The 23,495-nt window shown below is 37.4% G+C and overlaps 1 protein-coding gene across 2 annotated transcripts in view; it reads left to right on the top strand.

Moving 5' to 3' along the window:
* Nucleotides 1-23,495, top strand: part of NLGN4X (neuroligin 4 X-linked) — a 159,550-nt gene that overhangs the window by 12,340 nt on the left and 123,715 nt on the right. For both annotated transcript variants that reach the window (XM_064708857.1, XM_064708867.1), the window contains exon 2: nt 17,219-17,302. The gene's annotated coding sequence lies outside the window, so the exon portion shown is untranslated. The remainder of the gene's footprint in view (nt 1-17,218; nt 17,303-23,495) is intronic.

Below are 23,495 nucleotides of genomic sequence, written 5' to 3' on the forward strand. Positions count from 1 at the left end.
GAAGGAAATGCTGTTGTCTGCCTGGATTTCAGTAAAGCCTTTGACACCGTCTCCCCCAACATTCTCCCAGAGAAACTGGCAGCCCATGTCTTGGCCAGGTGCACTTTTGGCTGGATTTTAAAATGGCCGAATGACTGGGTCCAGAGAGTGGTGGTGGATGGAGTTACACTGAGCTGTCAGCTGGCCACACGGGGTGTTCCCGAGGGCTCAGTGTTGGGACCAGCCCCATTTCATATCTTTATCAATGATCAAGTGCATTCTCAGAATTTTGCAGAGGACAGCAGGTTGTGTGGGGGTTTTGATCTGCTGGAGGCTATGTAGGAAGGCTCTGCAAAAGGATCTGGACAGCAGGACCATGTATGGGGCAAGGCCAACTGCGTGAGGTGCAGTAAGATGAAGTTCTGCATCCTGCGCTTCAGTCACAACAACCCCATGTAGGGTTTCAGCCCGGAAAAATAGTAAAGAATTTTCATTCTAGATTTTCATATGTATTGTTACACAAAGGGTGTTTGTTTTGATTGAAGTATGGTAATTTTATGTTCAAGTGTTGGGTGTCTATGCACTGCATATGTAGACTTACTGTAAAGTAAGTCTACAAAACAAAAGGTAAGGAAAGCTGAAGCTGGAGGGTGGACAAAAGAGGGACCACTCTGACTGTAGTGATGGTTTTTCCCACAAGTACCTACCATACAACACTATTGGGATTTGCAGTTGCAGGGCTGTCATAATAACAACACAAGGCCTAAAGTATGAGAACATGAAGGGAAAAAGAAAAATGATGTTATGGAGGGCTCAGGAAAACACTGCTTCAGTGGCTTAGATGATAGCTTGCAGGACTGTGAATTGCAGACCCTTGACATTACTGAGGTTGAGATACTAATTTACTCAAGGCAAAACATGATTTAACAGCATTCATGAATGAAAAATTTGTATTGGATCACTTAAACTTAACATCAGAGATATAAAAATTAGGATCACGTAGGCATAACTTAGGCTTTTGCCTGGATACTCTCTTTTTCTCAAAAAGGAAGACTATAGAGAATTCTAAGGGTATTTTTGTTTGTCTTTACCTTGCTTTTGGTAAAGAAATAGTGTACCAGTAAATACATTTTTGAACTATATAGTGATGTTTTACAACAAAATCCCTTAATTTACTTTATGTTCTACTGTATTCATCAAAATGGAGCAAGTGCTTTTTTGTATGCTGTTTGTAAGTACTAGGTGACTTTGTATCCCTTTATAACTTCTATTATTTCATAATGGATCCTTTGGAAGGAAGGATGTCCTCTCTTCCTAAGACTACATCATTTATCAAACAGTAATTGCCATGGTACATTTAGATGTACTATGACTTTGTAAATCATCACAAGAATTGCCTGATATCCACATTACCCAATGCCTCAAGGTATTCCAAAATACAAAATCTAGCCACAGGCATTAACAACACACACAGTGATTGCTGTCATATTTTGGTGCTGTTCCCAGAAATGCCACATTCAGAAGGTTGTACTTTGAGAAATGATGCTGCATAATCAGATGGCTAAATTCATTAGAAGCTGAGGTACCACAACAGGGAGTACAATGTTATCTTTGATGATTTTGGCTTTTGTGGTGGCAAACAGCAATATCCAAAGAATTTCTTGATCTGCTTACCAACTGATACAGTCTTTCAAGCTATTCCCAAAAACTGGCTTTTTTTTTTTTTTTTTTTTTTTTTTTTATTGCATTTTTTAGCTTAGCTTCAGTTTTCTTTCTCAAGAAAGCATTGAAAAAATGTAGAAGTTCCTCAATAGTCCAGGTAACTACTCTGGACAATGAGATCAGTTGTTCAGTGGCTGGATGTCAGGCTTATTATTTTTAGGATTTGGCTGATACAAACTGAAGAAGCTGAGAAAATGTGACTGTTAATTCTGGACTGTTCTGCTGTAAGAAATAGGGAAAAACCCACAACCACCACCTCCCTCCTCCCCTCCACCCCAAAGAAAGAACCAACAAAACCCCTTCTTTTACCTTATGCCTAACTCATTAAGGGTTGATGAAAAATCCTTATAGGATTGCTACTCAGTTTCCCAGTGTGAACTGTATATGTTCAGTAAGGCCATGTTTAAAGTTTTTTGTCAAGTGTCTACTGAATATATTGCACAAACTAGAACTAGAGGGGAATGCATTTCAGTTTTAGTTCACATGTTTGAGATAATCAATTCATGCTCATATGTGCTGAGCTTTATGACAAAAATTTCATGCTTTTTTTCTACATCTGGTTCAATGAAGACAACTTTGGTGCGGCACCAACAACCTCTGGATTTCAGCGATTTTCCTACTAGTAGATGAGCATTTTTCTCTCAAAGATATCTTTATCAGATCAGTGAGGACTCTATCTGTCTGCAGAGCTCTTTCCTTCTTGCTAGCATGTACTACTAGTTTAGCTCAGATGCCACTGCTAACCATAGCTTTTAAATCTCTTGGAAATGGTGTGGATTTTGGTTTTCACTATGAAAAAATATGGCTAAAGTTATTTGTTACTCATCCTTCAATCTAGATACTTTCAGATGCTGACCAGATTAAGTGTCTAGTAGGATTATCAAAAGTATATGCATAAGATTTTTCTACAGTTTTTAAGGAAAGCCCTTTCTTGAGTCCCTGTGGGTTGGTTCATCCTGCATACCAGAAATTTGTTTTCAAATGAAGATAGTCATGTGCAAATTAGATATTTTAGCTGCTTGATGCAATTTATGGGATTAATTAAGAATTTTGGGATGCAATTGACCTTTTTTAAGGTTTTCTTCAGAATGAGATTAGGCACTTGTGATTAATGAATAAAAGAATTTGATTGGGTGAAACTGGATCTTGGTCAGTTTACATTGTTTCAAAGACTGTAAGCTGTTGCCTTTCCTGTTCTGAGGCCTATCTCAGACACCCATTTTATTGGTGAAGAGAAGGTCCCTTACAGTTTATTCCTTTATTGTTATTTCTGTTTATGTAAAGTTACAGGTCGTGTTTTAAGATAGAGGACTTCTCTTTTCCTGGCTTACAGTTCTTGGCATTTGAATACCTGTGTCATTCTCAAACACATTTTCCTTACAAAGCTGTGGGATTGTTGGATGTCTGTTATGCTTGAGTGCCATTGATAGTCTAGAATCTAGCCTTAATTTTAGGTTATTACTGCACCTATCAGAGGCCTGAATCATTAGACTGTATTCCTTTCTGAACTTTTGCATGCCAGCACATTTGTAAGGTTTTCGTGGGTTATTGGTATCAAGAAATTTCATTCTTCTATCTAACACTGTCATTCAGTGGTTTTAGTTATACATAAAAAATATCAACTACTCTGGTTTGATGTATGCAAATTGTTATGTATGAAAGAAATATAGTATTTTATATGCTGATTACCTCCAAGTACATTCTGTGTGAGACATCCTTTTGAAGAAATGTGTGGAGGAGTTTTACAGGATTTTCAATTATTCTGAATGTAAAAAGGGTGAAAAAATACAAGGGGTATAGCATCTATTTGAAATAATTATAATAGATCTGTTTTACTGTGGTTGAGTTTAAGGACTCAGACTGTCATCTCTTATTCCTTTGGATGTTTTGATAAGCAGAAAACAGTGGAGATGTGGCTGATTTTTTTGGGAGTGGTGAAATGCAATGTAGAATACTTACAATTTACAGGACAAATCTCACAATATAATCACTGGAAGCTTCATATTGTTTCAGAAGGAAAATTTCCACGTGTTGTCTGCTTTAATGTATTTAACACAAAACATAAAATTTAAACTTCCAAAAGCAGCAACAAAACCAGCAGCTCTCATTTCTAGCTAACACTGAATATTTGAAATCCTCCACTCTTTTTGGAATTACGAATTCCAGTATGAAAATCTGGAAGCAGGAGGCTAGCTTCATTATTTGCAATAATAGCTGAGCACATGATGTAATTCTAATGGCAAATAATTCTGTTTTAATATATTACTGAAGTATGCCAGTGACAGGAATAGCTAATATAGTGGTTGCTGCAGCACAGGTCTCTCCATTCAGCAGCAACTTTTAATATTTCTCTCATGAAAAAAGCTAAAGGATCAGAAATATATGGATTTTTTTTTTTAATTGAAACTCATGTTAAAAATTTTTTTTAAATGAAAAATTTTCAGGTGCTAGTGAAAATATAATTTGTGCATGTGTATGGTAATGTATTCTTCAACTCACTTCAATAATTTCAATGTTTGGTGCTTTTTAATGTCTAACTAAAGACTGCATGTGTTCACTTGATAATCTTGATGGCATTAATGTAGACCTTTTTTAAAATGAGTGATTTAAAAAAAAATGAAACGAATGCATACTCAAATTCTTTTAAAAATTAAAGACAGATCATCTGTAATGGTTCTTTTACTGTGAACAACTCTCACTTGAATGCTCTCCAGGGGAGGTTTTTTTTGAGGGCATACATTGCAGGTGGATTCTTGAGTGAAATACTAGCGTTTTTTCATGCACCAGTAATCAGATAGTGATAATCTCTGTTCACAGTTGGAAATGCTTACATGGCAAGAATCTGATTTCAAAAGGTTATGAGCTGTGTTTTCTACAAAGATATTTTTTTCTTGATATCTTAAGTTCATTTCCAACTCCTGAGAATATTATTAAAAAAAATAAACAATGCAAAGTTAAAAACTTCTGTAAGTGTTAAGAGCTATTAAAAGCAACAAGCATTTCCTCTGATATCCTCTTGTTTTCTGAGGAAATATAAAAATTGAATTTTAAACTAAAATCAGATGATGTCTACAACACAACAGGTATTTATCACTTAGCTATCTATGAGTCTCAATTGCATTTTAGACATGTGAATAAAGGAAAAAGAGTAAGAAAGAACTGTAAACTGGAATGCTTTTAAGTGTGTGCAATTCAAATTAAATATTACTGAAAGATTTACTTTATTTGTAGAAACTTGAAATTGTTACTTACATTCAGAATACCTTTGTTAGCATATTTCCAATCTGTGGTTGGAAAATTTTTTATAGATTAGGGAATTACTTGCTGAAAAATAACATTCACAGCATTCAGAGTTTGCAGTATTAGAAAAAGCCAAGGATTTTATTGCTGCATGTGTTTGTTACCAAAGGGGTCTTTTGAGCTATTTTTCAAAACTTTTGGTGATCAGGCCACTTAGGTGCCTGGTGTGAGCTTGCACTTTGTCATTATCCTTCCAACTTCTAATTTCCGCACATGTGTGTTTCAGGAGTCCGTGTGTACTCAGATGGATATTTCTACAAATATTTTAAAGCACTGTGCAACATCTCCAAGTTGCTGGATCAGTACACATCCTCACAGTGGCATGGCAGTGCTGTTCAGCCCTCCAGAGGCTGGTACTTGCTCAGGCAGAAAGTCCTCTGAGACCTGAACCGTGGTCTTTGCAGAGCACTACAACAACGTACCAGTTTGGTCAGAGTTCAGTTTGGTCAGAGTTAGCTTTGTTTCATTGTGAGACTCAGGGTATATCAGCACTTCCTAGAGCTTTTTGAGGTAAAATTTGTCTCTTGGTTTGCAAAGTGACAGCATTTTTGTTTGTGGAAGAGACTTTTAAAATATGTTTCTCTTTAATGCTCTGCTTGAGACCTTGTGATAGTTATTGCTGTCAAAACCATGATCTTATGTGTGATTTATAATTTTCCAGTAGCAGCTACCAGCTATTGTCAGAATTTCCTCCCAAAATTATGCGTCCAATAGACTGCAGTCAAGTATGAGACAGCAAGTATGAGACTTGGATACGTGGACTGACTTCTTCAGTTTACTGATCTCATGAGAACTTTTATTGACTTCAAAGGGCTCTGGATCAATCTCTTAGTTTTTACTCAAAGCAACTGTAGTCTTTCTTCAATTTTTAGCAGTGAAATAGTAAAAGGCCAACATATTCATAACTCATTCACTCATGAATATCTTTATTCTTCCAAGTAACAGCAGGGTAGAGAAAAGCAATTGACTTCTCAACCAGACAAATGGAAAGAGTAGAGATATTGTACTCATGACAGTCATAAATTTGGGGTTGTTATGACCTGTAATCAACAGCATATGATGTAACCTATTGCTATTGCAGGCAGGAGATCTAAAGATGACTGACAGCCTAGAGCAAGTAAGATCTAGCTGAAAACAGAATGTTCTAAATACAGAATAATGACTCTATATATAGCCCTACAGTGAGAGAAATCTTTTCATTTCTCCTTCTGATGGGAGACAAGAGAGGATTTATTTGACTTTTGGGAAACTTTAGAATCTTCAGCAGATATTCTGAGACACTGGAAATATTTTGGGCAACTTACTCAGTTCATGTAATGGAGTTTAAATAAATTTACCAACATGCTGATTTCCTGCTTTGGGGAAATGTGAGGGTTCTTAGTATTATTGTGTTTGTTATTTGCTTGTTCAAGTAATTATTCTACACTGTCCACTGCTAATTTTACATGATTCTAAATACAATAGATTCAGTTAGAACATGGAGTGGTTGATTAGCTGAGGATTGAGATAATCCATTGTCATGCGTTAATGCTTCCCTTGTGGGTATTCCAGTGACCTCTCATAACTCTTAACCTTTATCTAACATTTGGTACGTGGTTCATTCAGCACAATAAAACTATAATGAATGATTAGGTTGTAATTAATGTATTTAACTTCTTTCATTTGACTGAATTCTTAGTAGAAGCATTAAACAAGCTGCATTTGTTTCACAAATGTCTTTTGAATGCCTTAATCAAAAGTATTTAGGGCCACAGTCTCACCTTTTATATATGTTTAGACTTTGGTTTTCTGTTGATTTTTTTTTCCTGTGGTCTTCACAAACTATTTGAAATTACCGGAAAAGGAAAAAAAGCAAAACTCTTACAATACCAGATACATTTACCACTCCTTCCGTAAAACACCTTAAGTCAAAGTTTCAAGACTCAATATGGTGCATTGCTGCTTGAGCTACAGGACTTCACAGCATTCAGCTGACAGTAAAGTAATCTGGTAGTGAAGAGGGAGGTTGTACTGCAGGCACCATGCCCCAGTTGTAGAGGGAGCTTAGTTTAGTTTTCTGTCCTGAAAAATCCATTTCAACCTGTGTCACTGCCTCATGCTTCTAGAGATCAGGAATTGGGTTGATCATGAGGTTCCTCTCAAGACAGGATCCTTCTCTTGTAGGCTTCTCATGCACTCCCAACATACTAGTAGTGCTGGTAGTGGCTGCCACCATTGCTGTTCTGTCACATTTTATCCCTAAAAAAGAAAACACATTTTAAAATAGTTGCTTTTTTTTTAATATACATTGCTTTTGGCAAACTGCCAAAACTTCCCTGAGAAGGGAAAACTGATAGTTTCAAGTGCAGCCTGGATAACCAGAACTGAATTTAATTAGCAGAAGAAAGATTTCCAGTGAAAGACTTTCCTCCTCATTGGATTTGAGGGAAGACGAATTGGAACCTTAGATGTAAGTTCTCTGCAATTTTTTCTTGTTGCTCTTTATTACCAAAGTAAACTCTGTCTGTATTTAGACTGTGAACCTGGGGCAGGATATGAAACAATTGGGGCAGACTCAGCTGAAGACCCAGGTTGAGCCATGATCTGGAACAGCTCAGTAGTTACTTTCACACTTCTCTTTCTGTTTACCCCTACTTAGAGTTATTTTATCTGTTGAAAAGGAACCCCACATACACAAAAAGGGAGATAATTGTATTTTTATTAGGAGGCCTTGTGATGTTGACAACTGTGGGAATGAAGGTGATAGAACAATTATGTTGCATGCCCAGAGGGGCTTTCGTAAACACCATGTGCAATTTTTGTGGGTCTCATATGTGTTGCTTGCTCACAAGATTGTGGTTGCCAAATAGAAACTTAAGTATTTTTTCTCTTCTTGTCAGAGAGGCTAGAAGAAGTGTAAGGGTGCCTACATCCCATTTCAAATAATTTTGGTTTTTGTGGAAGAAGATGGAGTTGTTTCTTTTCTGTTGTTCAGACTCTGTGGCTTTCCATTGATAGGCAGGTGATTCTGTATGATCAGGAAGGACTAAAAATTTCTTCCCCTGTCTCTTGAGGACAGGACAGCACCTGGGGCTATAGAACTATAGCAATCCTTGTTCTACCTGACTTGAATCAGGTTTTTGCTCAGTTTTCACAAAAGATATTCACTTGAGATGTCAGAGATTATAGTTCAGGCTGTTCTTTAGTTGCTAATATTAAATGACGCTGCTCTGTAAGGAGCAATAATGATTTGAGTAATTGATGAAGTGAATCACTGGCATGAATTAGACATAACCAAACACTGAACATCTGCTATAACCTTTGCAACTGGAGCCTAGCTTGAGTCAGTCATGTTGGTGGCCTATTCCATCTTGAAAAACGTATTTGTATTTATGGAAGAACAGAATAACTGACTGAGGTTTGAAGGGACCTTTGGAGATCATTTTTTGAAATCCTACGTTCAAGCAGAGACACCTACAGCTGATTGTCCAGGACTGTGTCCAGACAATGTTTGAATATCTCCAAGGAGGGGGGTCCTACAAGCTCTCAGAATTACCTGTGCCAGTGTTTGATCACCCTCATAACTGAAAAGCATTGTCTGCTATTCAGAGGAAAATTCCTGTGTTTGTTTGTGCTCCTTGCTTCTGGTCCTGTGTCTGAGCACCATTCAACACCTGAAATTTTGAACTGAGAATAGATGAGGTTTATAGAGAAATCTGTTTAATCAATATTTGAATTCTTCTAATCACACTTATTGTTTTAAAACAATCATCTTATCAGACTGCTGTTGTACTTCGGGTTTGTTTCTCTCTGCTCCCCAGCTTCATCACAAGTTGCTTCTTGTGAAAATACTGTTCATTATTTTTCTAAATATAATAGATCAATCATTTATCACCAATCATTTTGAGACTAGTAAGGAGGTTGTAAAAACACATTTATTGCAGCTTAAATTGTGTGGGTTTTAGTCCATAGGTCAGTGTAGAATGTGGTTGTGTCTGCCTCCAGCTTGTGATCATAATCTCTATAAAGATAAATACTGCTTAGAATAAACAAATTAAGTACCTTCTGGAAGGAGAAGGGACAGTAACAGGGAAGGAGATATAATATCAAAGTAAACAAAAGGTAAAGGTCTAAATTATCTAAAACTGTAGTCCAGCTATGACATTTCTATGCAATCATTGTGGTTTGGACATTTATTTTTGCCTGGTGATTTAATGCAAATTGCAGAATGATTGAACCTCTTTTTTCTTTCTTTATATAATGCTTTCTACTAGGAAGATAGCAATTCTTACTTTATTTCATTTGTGATTGCTAACTTTTAAGACATATTCTTATGTTAAAAATTCAGGTAGGTAATCTCAAAGTTTAGCAAGGTTTGTAAAGGGAGTTACCATCACTCATTTTAATAAAAAAATATACTTAGATAAAATGTTGAACTTCTGGATGCAGAAGACCATTTCCTAAGGGAGCTGAAACCAAAGTAGTGAACTTTACACTGACAGCTAGCAACAAATGTTGGAAGCATTACCTCCTAAGGAAGTATATATATACCCTCTTTCTATCTCTAACAACAGATTTACCTACCAGTTAATCAATCTGAGAGGCAGTACCTCTGTGGCAGGCATAAGTGTTGAGAAGGTGGCTCAATCGTGTAAAAAAAAAAGTGAAGATAGGTTATAATAAAAAATGAAAGCTTTCTCTAGGGAAGAGGAATAGAGACAAGAGTAAGACTCAGGTCTTTGTGGAGTCTGTAATTTTGAGTACTTGGAGTTAAGGAATTTAATGCTTAGATGTATTCCAAAAGTGATAGTCTGGGCAGAGAAACAAGAAATAGAGGAATGTTATAAAAATTGGTGGTAACTAGTTTCCTTTCTTAAGAGATTGTTTGAGTTTATTCTGTTGCAGTATTTGGTGTGGATTTATCTTTATGTGTTTTTTCAATCCACATAGTTGTCATGATGGTGACTGGGGAAAGATATTATGGGCTTAGAAGATGCAGATTTTGGTGATTATGTTATGGATGGAATGATGACTGCTGGAAGAAGGATATGCTCCTCATTTGTGTGTCATCATGAGTGCCATCACTGCTGGGATTTTTTGCCATGTGAACGTTTCATTCACATTGCTAACATTGTGTCATGGCATCACAGGGTGCAGAAATGTCAGAGGCTCTGCATGGGGAGCAGCAGGGCAGGGTCTGTCAGCCAGGACCTGTTCCCCCCTGGTCAGGAGCAGGACAGCCAAGGGCACTGGGGCAGCTTCAGCCCTGGGCATCAGGACCCTCTCTGGTGGGTCGAGGCCAGGCTGGGCCGTCGGCCAACTTAGTGAGCCTGGCTCAGTGAGGCCGCGTCTGGGAAGGGCTGTGGAGAGCTGTGTCTGGATCCATGGGACCATGGTAGGGCCAGGCAGGGCTGTGGGGAGCTGTGCTCAGCTCAGCAAGGACACAGGGCCATGGCAGAGCTGGGCTGTGGGGAGCTGTGCCTGGCTTAGCAGGACATGGCAGGGCCAGGCAGGGCTGTGGGGAGCTGTGCCCAGCTCAGTGGGGCCATGGCAGGACAAGGCAGGGCTGTGGGAAGCTGTGCCCGGCTCAGTGAAGCCATGGCATGGCTGGGCTGTGAGGAGCTGTGCCCAGCTCAGTGGGGCCATGGCAGGGCAGGGCAGGGCTGTGGGGAGCTGTGCCTGGCTCAGTGTGGCTGTGTCTGGGCAGGGCTGTGGGGAGCTGTGCCCAGCTCAGTGGGGCCATGGCAGGGCAGGGCAGGGCTGTGGGGAGCTGTGCCTGGCTCAGTGTGGCTGTGTCTGGGCAGGGCTGTGGGGAGCTGTGCCCAGCTCAGTGGGGCCATGGCAGGGCAGGGCAGGGCTGTGGGGAGCTGTGCCTGGCTCAGTGTGGCTGTGTCTGGGCAGGGCTGTGGGGAGCTGGTGACCGGCCCTGCTTCAGCATCTCCAGGCTGGAGCTGATGGGGGTCCAGGGTCCTGGGCAGGTCAGGACCCGTGATGTCTTCAGGGACATTCTGTGTTGAAATGCTTTCTGAAAATGTTTATTCTGGAGAGGCAGTATAGATGGGTCACGTTCTGGGAAATGTCTTAGTGACATTTTAGGTTCATTCAGAAGAACTGGTAAACAACATAGAGGTGAAAATGAGTAAGAGCTCAGTCTTCAAGAGAAGAAAATCTCAGAACCTCTGTTACTGTCATTCAGGCCCTCGTGCTTTGTATCCTTGGCATTGTCCACTTACATCAACACTGAGCTGGAATAGCCTCCCAATCCATGTTTTGTCCACCTGAAAGAAGTTTCAATGGGCTAGGAATGGAAATTTATGCAGCTAGATAGGTAATTCCCTAAGGGCAGACAGATTGTGATGCACTTCTTTCACCTTGATATCTGGGATTGCAATTTCTGTTACCTTACGCTGAATTTTTATGGAGTGCATGAAAACCAGCTCAATGACTTAACCAGCAATGATAGTATCTGACACATCATTTATGGAAAGATTGAAATGTTTCCACTTCTGAGAGAGTTTTCACGTACGAGTTTTTTATTTAATGAATTTTTAGTTATTCCAGTCTTTCTGGCTGTGAAAATTTTAGGAAAATATTTTCCTGAATCACTAGGGTCTTAAAAAAATCCTAAGGGTGAAAGGTGTATTGACCAGTTTGCTTGTACATAAGAGAGGCATATATAATGTTATCAAAGGTAATTGCTTTACTAGTTATAACTTTGAAGTGACAGAGATAATTAACATTACCTCCAGCAGAGCAAGAGCCTTGCTGTAATAGCTGTTTAAGTGCCTTTTCATACATTTCTTGCTGTTAGTCAGAAGCAGAAATACTATTAAAAGGCCTAAGGAGACTTAACTATTTACTTGAAGTGAGAACCAAAAGAAGATCTGAACTCCATGCCACTGGGTGGATTTTTCTGTCTCCTATTCATCTTATTCCCTATCTGCAATCTCTGAATGCTGTACCTTGACAAGTTTGAGGGCTATTATGTGGAGCTCTTGCTGTTCCTTCTGAACTTTAGTTTCAATATGTCTCAGCATGGTCTTGAAGCTCTCTTTGGATTTTGTTTCTTTGACTTGAGTTTTGTCGTTAGTCTTTTTTTTTTTTTCTTTTTTAGTTCAGATTGATTTTCCCCTCTGCTTTCTGCTGTCTTTCTCCTTTAGCTGTATCTCGTCCTCCTTTTCCTCCTCCTCCTTAATCTAAAGCTTGGCCTTTCTCTTGTCCGTGGCTTGAGATTCAACCTTTCCTTTTGACACAGGCTGGCACTCTCCCCTTCTCTTTGACCTTAGACTTAACATTTCTTATGTCCCCTGTGCCTTGTTCTACATGCTTTTTAGGCATTGTTACTTTCTTAGAGTTCCCCTAAGGGGATTTATCGTTCCATTTGCCATTCAGAATTTTTTAACACGGCAAATTACTCTCTTCTGCATTTTCAGCATTTCTCTGGTCTGTGTTGCTGTTTTGGGCCTAGGCTTCATGAGTCTAATTCTTCCTGACTTCTCATAGCAGTTTGCAAATTCTTCAGAAGATTTGTTTTGTTTTGATTCAAAGTGAGTCTAAAGTCTTTGTTTGCAGTCTGCTTGTTGTATTTTGGGTTTGTTTTGGTTTTAGGGGTTTTTTTGGCTTTTTTTTTTAGCCTTGGTTTGTTTTCTTTTTTGTCTTCAGCATTTTTATTTTTTTCTTGCAACTTTTCAGGTTTTGACCTGTAGTATTAATTTTTGGCTTTGTTTGGAACCTCATTGCACCAATATTGTCATCCTTTCATCCTTTGTTTTGTAATGAAATATGTATTATATTCTATTCAAATATTTGTCTTAATTTATTCTCCTCATGAAGGAGGAATTTTTAATCTTTTTTGTCTACTATATCACGTATGATATCTTGTTTTTTCGTAGGTGGTTCAGGATGTTTCTGATGTAGCTAACATGAGAAATTAATCTCTTTTGCCAGTTGTATTAACAAAAATTCATATCCAAATAATTCTGAAGACAAGATGATTTCTCAATAAATGTTAGTACTTTGTGGGAAAAAATAAGCATCATTGCAAATTCACATCGCTTGTTCTGACCTGCCGTCATGCCTTACACACAGCTTCATTTCTCCTCTCCATCTGCATCCTGTGGAGGTGGCCTCAGCCTTTCCATTTCTGTTACTGCTCCTTTGCTGCTGCCATGGTATCTTTGGTAGCAGCCCATTTTCTCTGAAGAGCAGTCTCTGTTTGTTGTTTGTGTTAGGCTGTTCTGCCTACTTCCTCTCTTCATCTTTGGTCTCTGCTAGACTTTTTCCTGCCCTTAGACCTTGCCAAGATTCATACAACCCTAATCTTTCTTTTTCTTTTTCTTGTAGTTTCTTTCTGAAGCCACCCACCTGTTTTGTTGGATATTTCACTTATTTGTGGCTGAAGTTCGAGTCCCTCACCTCTGGCTTCAGAGGAGTGTCAATCTTTTCTCTCTGCTTTTCTCTGGCTATTGCTACCACAAGAGTATCCTCAGGGGACAGGCAGAAATCAAGACTATAGGTACAGAAGGGTTCAGAAGTTCAATTATTTAAAACAGAAATAGGTGAGCAGAGAATCATGAGGTATGTATGTCAGAGGTAGGAAGAAGAAACAAATTTCACATCTCTTTCTGATCTGCTCGAAGACAAGGACTGTAACTCAGAATATGTACATTGAGAAAGAGTGTGTGGACGAGAGGCTTCCTATCTTCTGGTGTGGTGCTTTTGATTAAAGTTGCAAAATGGGTTTGCAAAATGCGAGGATTTTTCTGGATGAATTTCCTCCCTTTAGGCAAAGAGAGAGTTACTGCCTATTCAGCAAAGTAAAACTACATTTCACTGCCTTTGCATTGTTTGGTACTTAATTATATTTAGTTAGAGTAAAGAAATTAAGATACCACCACTCATTTCTTGGATAAATCAAAATCAACATTAGCTCAGCTGGTAGAGCTGAAGAGTGGGCTGTTCGTTTTCTAACTTGAAGCCCACACTCTTTGACTCATGAAGATTATAAGTCTACAATTCAGGATGCCTTTTTTCTCCCCACTAAAATACAATGGAAGCCTATGGTGAGATTTAGTTATTTTGCTTTCACTTACTTTAATCAGGGCAAAAATTATTTCATCTGCATATCTCTGATATACCTCGAGCTGGTCTGTGTCTGTTCCCTGCTGTGAGATCTACCTCTATCTAGCTTTCCTCTTGTGAACAGCACTGTCCTCCCAAATTGTCCAGGCAATAAAGAGTTGAAATAGCAACATCTGCTTACTTGATATTCTGACTTCTGCACTATTGATTCTGAGGGGATATCACAGAACTGCCTGCATGCATTTACCCATGCTCTCAGGCACATGGTGCGATTCTTGGGGAATACTGCTTGGGACGAGGAGTTGGATTTGATGATCCTGATGGGTCCCTTCCAACTCAGCATATTCTATCACCCATTGTTTAATCACTGATTTTCTTTTTAATAGATAAAAATACTCAAAAAATTATTTGCTGTGAAATATATCACTAGATACAATTTTTTTCAATTTAACAGTGAGAAGACCTTATTGTGAAAATTTTCAAAAGAAAGAACTTGTTATGAAACTGAATTGAAAGTGAAAAGGGTATAAACACTGTAAAAGTTACAGGTTTAAAGATGTGTTTAAAGATTCTAAAATTGAATTCAAAAGGGTACATTTTCTTAAAGGGACTTCATGAAACTATCTGCTCAAACAGAAGTTAATTAAAATAGTCCAATAGTTGTGTTGAACAAATTTGAGCATCAAATACTAAAAAAATATTTTTAGCTCATACTTAGGTATTGTCAGGATCTGGCAGAGGATTTAGGAATAGCTGGAGAAAGTGGGTCATCATGTTCAAAACAAAACTTTTTTTTTTTTTTTTTTTTTGTAAGACAGAGATTTTTCTTTCTCAGGTAGACTAAGATGACTGTACATAGTGACAGAATGCCAGTATTACTGGGTTCTTGTTGTATCACCTATAAAATCATAGACAGTTGTGGTAGTTCTGAGAAATTACTCAAATAAGTAAGCTTAAACTGGGTAGCATTAAAACTAGGGCCATTATAGCACCATTAGGTTTAAGTTAGAAATGTGTCTGTGGAAGGGTAAGCAAATCTGGTATAGATTTCAGAAAAAAATATGCTTAGGGGGACTGCCAGGATCCCATAATATTTCTATTAAAATTTTGTAATTATGAGGAAATCAGTTTTCACAGATATGAAGACAACATAACTCTTTAAAAAAGAAAAAGAGTCTGTAGACAATGCCTATACCTTGTCTAAGTGCTAGTCTTAGTGCTAGTCTTTTAATGTGTGCCTAATGCTTCCTGATAAAAACGAAGTGCAGCATTTGCTGTTGCTTTTTTTAAAGCAGTTGACTCTTAGAGAGATAAAGTCTAAACATGAGCTTTTAAAGGGACATTGTGATTTACTAAAATGCATAAAATTTAAATTATAATCCTAATAACCTACAATCAAATTCAGTTTGCCAAGGACAACTAGAAGACAGTGTAAGATAATGTAAAGGTGAAAAGGATAGACACATAGGTAAGGAGTTAAACTTGGAAAACCTAGTTCACAAATAGTATCTTCTTCATTAATGCTTTAAAGCTGGAGACAATTTTGGTACCATGGAGAGACAATAAATGCATACCCTGTAATTACCAATAAAGCTGACTTCTTTCCTCCTCTATTCTTCTCTCTTTTCTCCTCTCTTTCTCTAGCAGTAATTAAGCTATAAAGGATGCTGAAATAAAGAAATGCAGGTTTTAAATAACTGAGAAGGGAAGCTGTGTTAGCCTTAGTGGATTTTCACTGCCATTGACATCCATTCCTTAAATCCTTCCTTATTTCTTATATCCTAAGTTTAATCACATACTACTGTTAGTGAATTGGAATGGCTGTCGGTCTGCGTGAGCAGTGAAATCTCCAGTAAAAGTGCCACTGTCATATGGAGAGATTTAAGGCATTACCATAGCTTGGAATAAAGATTGTCCTAAACTTCAACATCTGATTCCTCAATGGGTGTGTATGAAAAGCCGCAGTGTTGCCAGCCTTCCCCTGCAGCAAGTGTCCAGATGGACACTTTGACAGTTTAGCTAGGGTGTTTCACACATTCCTTATTCATATTTCAGAATTTCTTCTTTTCAGATGTGTGTTCACATAGCCGTCCACTGGTACTTATTTCCAACTTACAAAGATAATCACTGTGTTTACGCAGAATTGAGGCCTCTGTTTGCAGCTGTTGTAATAAATTGCACTTACAGGGAGTGGTTTGGTTGTAGAGAGTCAAACCATTCATGAGGAAGTATTCATTGTGTTTAAAATTGCAGAATTTACAATCTGTGTGCTGATCAACTTAATGAAAAAAGAATAAATGGTAAGAAGTGCCAATGCCTTTAAGAGCAATACAGAGAAACACAGAGTGCATGTTTCCCCTGTAAAATGTGTGCAGGGGATGAGTAAATCCCATAAAGTCTGCTGGCTTTGGAGGGAAGACAAGTATTTAAGGTATTAAAGTCTTGAAAATACTAAAATTACCTGAAATACGTTTCTTAACACTATTAAGAAGGGTTTTAAATCAAAGTGTCTCAAGATACTCTTGACAGAACAGACTGTTGGTAAATACTGGAATTTAATCTAAAAAGTAAACCTAACATGGATAGATTATTCAGAAATAGTCTATCCATTGAAATGTCATTTGAAGTATAAACTAAAGTTTTCAATTACACATAGGAAAGAATAAAAAATAGTAAAATGACATTTAAAATGTGATTATTTTTATTTAAATGAAATTGAATATAATTTTATGTGTTTGGCTATTGAAATTTTATATTTGGCTATGCATAATATATATTTTGAGAAATATTTAAAACCAAAGTGTTTTGTTATGATTTCTTCTGTATCTTGGATTTCATAGTATTTACTTGCCTTAGCAGGTTCTCAAAATGTATGCTTTTGTGGTATACAGGTTTAAAGACAATTCTGTCTTTTTAGCAGTGTTCAGTCTGCAAAGAGAAAAAAATATTGCTAATAATTTTTATTACAGAAATCAATACAGTCTGGTTATTGTATTTATTGTGTGGTTATTAATATTGTGATTTCTCATTTTGTAATCTTGAAAAATAGCATTACAGGTGATTTACTAAGCAACCACTTTTTTACCATTTTTGACTCATGTATTTGCATTTTTTTTCTTCATTTACTGAAGAGCACTATGTATTTTTTTCCTAACAGGAAAATTTTCTGCTGTAACTAAAATGACATCATGCTGCCTCCAGTGGGGGAATGCTGAAGCCTTCTCAAAAATACAACACAGTGGTAAGTACTAAAAGTATGTTCATAACATGTGGGATCTCAGCACCTCAGGACTGAGGTGCCGAGTCACCGAGACCACCCTTGGGGGGCTCGGGAGTCCTGGAATGTTGCCAGAAGTGTCTGGTGGCTGGACTTTGATCCTACACAGGAGACGACACTTGTATGAGGATAGGAGGATTTCACCGGAGTGAATGGTGAAGGGATAAGTTAATTAGAGAGTGAAACACAGGGTTTAGGATTTCTGTACAGGGGGGTTTAGAGAAGTAAGATGGAGGAATTGGGGCGTGTCCTGTCCTTCTTCTTCTTCTTCTTCTCCTCCATCTTCTGTGGTGATGGTGGCACTTTAGGATTGGTTATTACTAAAAGTGCATTGGTCAATAAGGGTAAAAGCTATTGGGGAAAAATGATAAATATTGTATACGTAACTTTGAGTATAAAGATAGGTGACCGCCCCGGAGGGCAGGGGAGTGTGCTCATGGCTGGCTGCTGAGCAGACCTCTGTCGGGCCGAGAGAAAATCTTTTAGATAAGCAATTAATAAACACCAAGACCGAGAAAAGATTTGAAGCCTCTTCTCGTCCTTTGAAGCGCGGGCTGCCCCAAGGCCACCCCGGGCCTTTCCAGGCTATCCAAACAACCGGGATTCGGACAATAACAATTCCTTTTTTCATAAGAATATGTAAAAGAAAGATAGCAAGTCTCTGTTGCTGTTGTTCTTAAATGTGTTTGAAATATCTTTGCCATATATCCATTTAAAATGTTTGTTTACCCTGTGTTCATCCAATGAGACATGGAATACAGTACATCCTAAGCATTAGCGCTGTTTATATGCTTACTTATGTTAGGCATGAATTGTTGTCATTTTTCAGCTCTATAAGTACTGAATGATACCAATCAGTTTGTAATTAAAAGACATGAGATTAAGCCTGGCTGTTGTGATGCTGCTACTCAGTAAGGTTTGGGGGTTCCAGGCCACACTGTACCAGACAGAGCTGTCTGTCTTCAGTTTGCAAGACAGGGTTGGAATCCAGAGTTCTTATGGGGCTGTACTGAAAGGAGGCTTGGTTGCTGTTTCATACTTACCATAAAGATCTATTTTTTCCTCTCAGTTGTTGGCAAAATATGAGAGAACATATTTCAATGTATAGCATGTACACAGCACATATATGTATGTGTATATCTATGCACACAGATATATAAACATTCTTATTATATCAATATAAAATATGTGATAAGGGTTTAATTTAGAAATCTATGCATAGAATATGTTCTATTTATAAAACACCTTAATCTAATTACCATTGTTTCATACTGTGCCTGACAGATTGATTAATGAGAAGGGAATGAGATGTACAAGTGACCAGAAAAGTTTCTCTGGTGCAAATTCTTCCTTTTCACTTTATATTATCCATGAACTTTGAAGCAGATGTAACTTTTTCTGTAATCATTGCACCAGCTGTAGTACAATGACGTTTCCATTTCACATTGACACTGGGAGAGAAGGAATAATTCAAGGAGAAGGAATAATAAAATATCTGATGTGATAATAAAGTTGTGAATAAGCAATAATTCAAAGTGTGACAGGTTAGTTATGAAAATTGAAGGTACCATTATGTGAAGTGTAAAATCCAGATAAAGAAAATAACAGCTTTGAAAATTTCTGTGATTATTGCATCACTGAACCATGTTTATTCCAATTTGTATCAATTTACATGTAATTGAATAAAAAGTACTTTATGAACAGGAACCTGTTTAATAGTTTAGCATCCACACTGATTGTGGTATTAGCTGAACTCTTAAGAGTTATATAGTGACTAGTACAATATGCATGAGTGGCATACATAGAATTCAATTACTGACTCTACTTCAGAGAACTCATGACATTTTTTTCAGGAACGAGGCAAGCAACTGATATAAAGAATACAAGGCTTATATAAAACTGAAGTCAAAGTTTAAATAATGACTTTATTTCTTTGGAACTAACAAATTGTGGCACATTTGCCTTGTCTGGCATTAGAATAAGCCACAGCCATGTTCCAAGAAAAGAAATTCTCATCTCCAGATCTATCACAATACACTGGGATAGACCACAGAAGCTGGGGAGAGGATTTTGAAGGGGAAACTGAGGGATGGAGGGATTTTAGTTTTTTCTGTTTCCTCAGCATTTTGTTTGCTCTTCATAATGCACAGCAGGAAAGTCAGAGAGGAGGAGAAGAAAAGGAAGCAAACAACATTAAAGCAGAAAAAGGAGATGGAGCCTATTGATGTCTGGCTTTTAACTCACACTGCAAGTTAGTGAACATCAGAAGCCAACTGTGCCTTTTGAAAATTTTCTTGCTCATCTAAGGTGATAATTGGACTATACAAAAAAAAAAAAAAAAAACAAAGGAAAACGAGATTAGAAAATGAAGTTATAAATCAGCATAAAATTTATTTCTGCTTCTCTGCTTGCTAATTTTCTGAAGTAGCCACAAATATTTGTATTCAACTACTAGCCCTGAGGTACTCCAAAATACACAACAGAAATACAGAAATATTTGTTAATTTTTTATTTGTCTAGAAAAGATTTTAGCATTGAGATTTTTTTTTAGCATTGAGATTTTTTTCAGGAGAAAAATGGAAATGGATCTGAAGGCCTTCAGGATAATTCATAATCCAAGCCAAACTAACCTCGAAGTTGTATTTTCAGCAAAAAGTAGGGATCCATTTGGATAAACAGAAGAACAAAAAAATTCCAGAAGATAACTAGGGATGATAGCTTGGATAGATTCTAACTATAACTTTGGCTATATTGGACTCTTATATTTGAGAGAAATACAGAAAGAAATCCCTACACCTTGAACTCTTTAACTGCTTACTTGTTGTCTTTCTCATCCATAATTCCAGATAAAATTCTTCAACATGACAGACCCATTATCTTTCTCAAGAACAGAAACCATCAATTTATGTTTAGAGTATGCAATGTGTGTTTCCTGGAAATGCATATACAATGTAGTATTAAAAACTGAAGCAAATGAGTGGCCCATGCTTTGTCCTCAGATTTTGATTGTGCATCAGAAATATAAGTGAGTTTAAATGGTGGGTTTTCTTTCTAGGATCCCAACCTGACAGCTGAATGTGCAGATGGAGCCCTGTGGTAGTCTGTGAAGTGCTGTGTCATTCCTTTGATGTAGCCACATACTGTCAGATTCTTGATCATGTTCTCAGACTCTGATCAAACCTTCTGTCTTGTATCATTTATGGTAACAAATGTGAAGGAAAAATAAACCCTTTGTATTAGAAGGCAGGAATAAACCGTTCCAGTTTAAGTCTTGGGAATTTTAGGAAACAGATCAACTCTTTATTCTCTGAGGAAAATCAGAGCACAATACAATTCTCATTCTTAGAGCTGTCAGAGCTCCTCAGCTTACTTTTCAGCTCTTGGGATTCAGATAAGAATTTTTGCCTTCCTCTTGTCAGGGTTTATGGCTGTACATGAAAGTACTCTCAGCTGAGCAGTCCAACCTCTGGTTAAGCAGCATCTTCAACTCCTCCAGTTTTCTTTTTAGGCTCTCACTGATTTTATACTCTTAGGTGGAAGAAAAATCCTCCCCTGCATTTCCTCTGTCCTGGTGAAATATCTGCACAATTTTAGCATGGAAACCCATCAGTTATGTCAGTTCCTAAGACCGAGTTATGATACTTAGGCTCTGCTAATTTTATAGTGTGCATTCTTCCTACCAAGTCTCTCTTAATTTTGAAACATAGAAAGGAAGGAAAAAAAAAGAACTCAGTTTAAAATTCTTCCCTTTTACAAAGATAGAAGGTGTGTTTTCCATACTGAAACACAAGTGATAAGCAAGAGCGACTGATGAAGTTACCAGTTGAACCCAGATTGATGGTCTGGTTATGTCAGTTAATTGAGGCTGATGCTCAACATTTCAGTAAGTTTCCAAATTGGAAACTGTACTTTCTTAAAAAAAATCCAGTAGTGTAAATTGAATTTAACACCTACTGTCTGGAAATTTAACCAGACTTTAATGAGAGTTTGTCTAGATTTTGTTGTAGGATGTTCCACAGCTCTCTATGCACCTAAAAATTTGTTTCCAAGGAGAGTATCTGAAATCCTAAATCCGGTGTAGGTAACTGTTTCTCAGTTGATCTAGGAAAAATAAATTAAGTTGCATCATCCGCTTTGCTATGAGATGTTACTGGTAAATCTAATGTTAACAAATCCATTACATCACTGGTGTTAGGGTGTGTGTTTTCCATTAAAGGTAGAGGCCTGCTGTGAATAGTGGAATCAAAATCAAATCAAAAATATTGGATTCTCTAATTAATATAAATAATCCTTGTTTCCATTTGAATTCAAAATGATGTATCCATTATTTCTTATTCCAATATTTGGTTATGCATTTCAGTATGACTGACCTAAAGTATCTAAAAGTAGGTAAACTCTAATGATCTCCACCAATATGAGAATTTCTTAAGAAACCAAGTGAGAAATGGAAATAGGAAGCATTTTTCAAATATAACTAAAATAATAAATAGCAAACACCAAAACTTTCCAGGTCATTAAATTTATTTTCAGGTGGCAATGTATTGGAATAATTTTCAAGCTTCTACCTAAGTTCATTAGCTTTTTTAAAAAGCCTTAGGAGGATAGTTAAACAATTTTCTAAAAATACAAGTCATGATTATCTTAAATCTTTAAGACCAAGGCACTGTTCTTATCTAAGTAATGCTTCCAGAAATATAATTGTTTTTGTAGAAAATTAATTTGAACATAACATTACACAAAGTATTGTACAATAGTAATAGAGAATGGTTAAAGTAGTATAATTTCAGCATTATACAGACTTCATGGATGATGACAGTTCACTGAATCATCACATCATGAGCAATAAGTAAACGTGAAATAAAAAATAATCACACTGTTTTTCACGGACAGCTCATTTAAAGTTTAGTCATGTTCAATTCAAAGAACCAGAGTGCAAATATTACTATCTCAGTGTTTAAACGTGAAAATGCTTTATCACTGTGACTAATATAATTTAAATCTACTGTACTGAACAACAGGTAATGACGTTATATCTATTATATCTTTTTCTACAGGGAACTCTAAACTCTTAAAAGAAGTTCATGATAACCCAGTGTTGTTGGGTTTTGGGTTTTTTTTCCTCCTAAGAATAGTAAAGCTTTTGAGAGAATGATTCCAGTGCAAATGAATTACAGGCAAGCAGTTTTCCTCTTGCTGTCAAGGTTCAAAACACACTGTATCTTCATTTTTAACCACAGCTTGTTTTGTTTGGACAACTCAGTAGTTGATGGGAAAGAAAGACCATCTGTATCTGTTAATAAATATCCCTTTACCTGTTCTTCAGCAGTTAATCTCACTCAGTTTTCATATAAAAGGAATGGCTCTGTGTAACAGCAACATCTTTTGTCTTCCTGGTATCTCTATGACTTAATTTGAGCCCTTCATCCTCCAGTTTCTTTTAGAAACAACTGACAGAAGATGGTTTCTGGGATCATAACATGGGACAGCGATATCATACAATGCTTTTTATACACGTTGTAGTCTAGGTTTTGAAACCAAGGGCTACATTGATGACTGGTGAAAACCAGTAAGGAGTGATGTCTCTCAAAGATCCATACTGGGACAATGCTATTAAATATCTTCATCAGTAACATAGACAGTAGGATTAAACACACCCTTGGCAAGTCTGTGGATGAGTGGTGCAACTGATTCACTTGAAGGAAGAAATGCCATCCAGGGGTGCCTCAACTGGCCAGAGGAGTGGGTCCATGAAAACTTAATCAAGTTCAGCAAGACCAGTATAAGGTCCTGCACCTGTGTCATGGCAATATCCATTACCATTAGGGGCTGGATGGTGAATGGATCAAAAGCAGCCTTGCAAAGAAGGATTTGGAGGTACTGGTGGATGAGAAGTTGTTAATAAGTGAACAATGTGTGCTTGCAGCCCAGAAATCCAACTGTATCCTGGGCTGAATCAAAATAGGTGGCCAACATGTTTGATGGAAGTGATTCTGCCCCTTTATTCTGTTCTGGTAAAGCTCCACCTTGAAATGCTACATCCAGCTCTGAAGTCCTCAACACAAGAAAGACACAAACATGTAAGAGTGGGTCCAAAGGAAGGCCACAGAGGTGATCAGGGGACTGGAGCACCTTACCTGTGAAGACAGACTGGGACCAT

Source organism: Zonotrichia leucophrys, chromosome 1, assembly GCF_028769735.1.
Source record: "Zonotrichia leucophrys gambelii isolate GWCS_2022_RI chromosome 1, RI_Zleu_2.0, whole genome shotgun sequence".
Lineage (NCBI taxonomy): Eukaryota > Metazoa > Chordata > Aves > Passeriformes > Passerellidae > Zonotrichia > Zonotrichia leucophrys.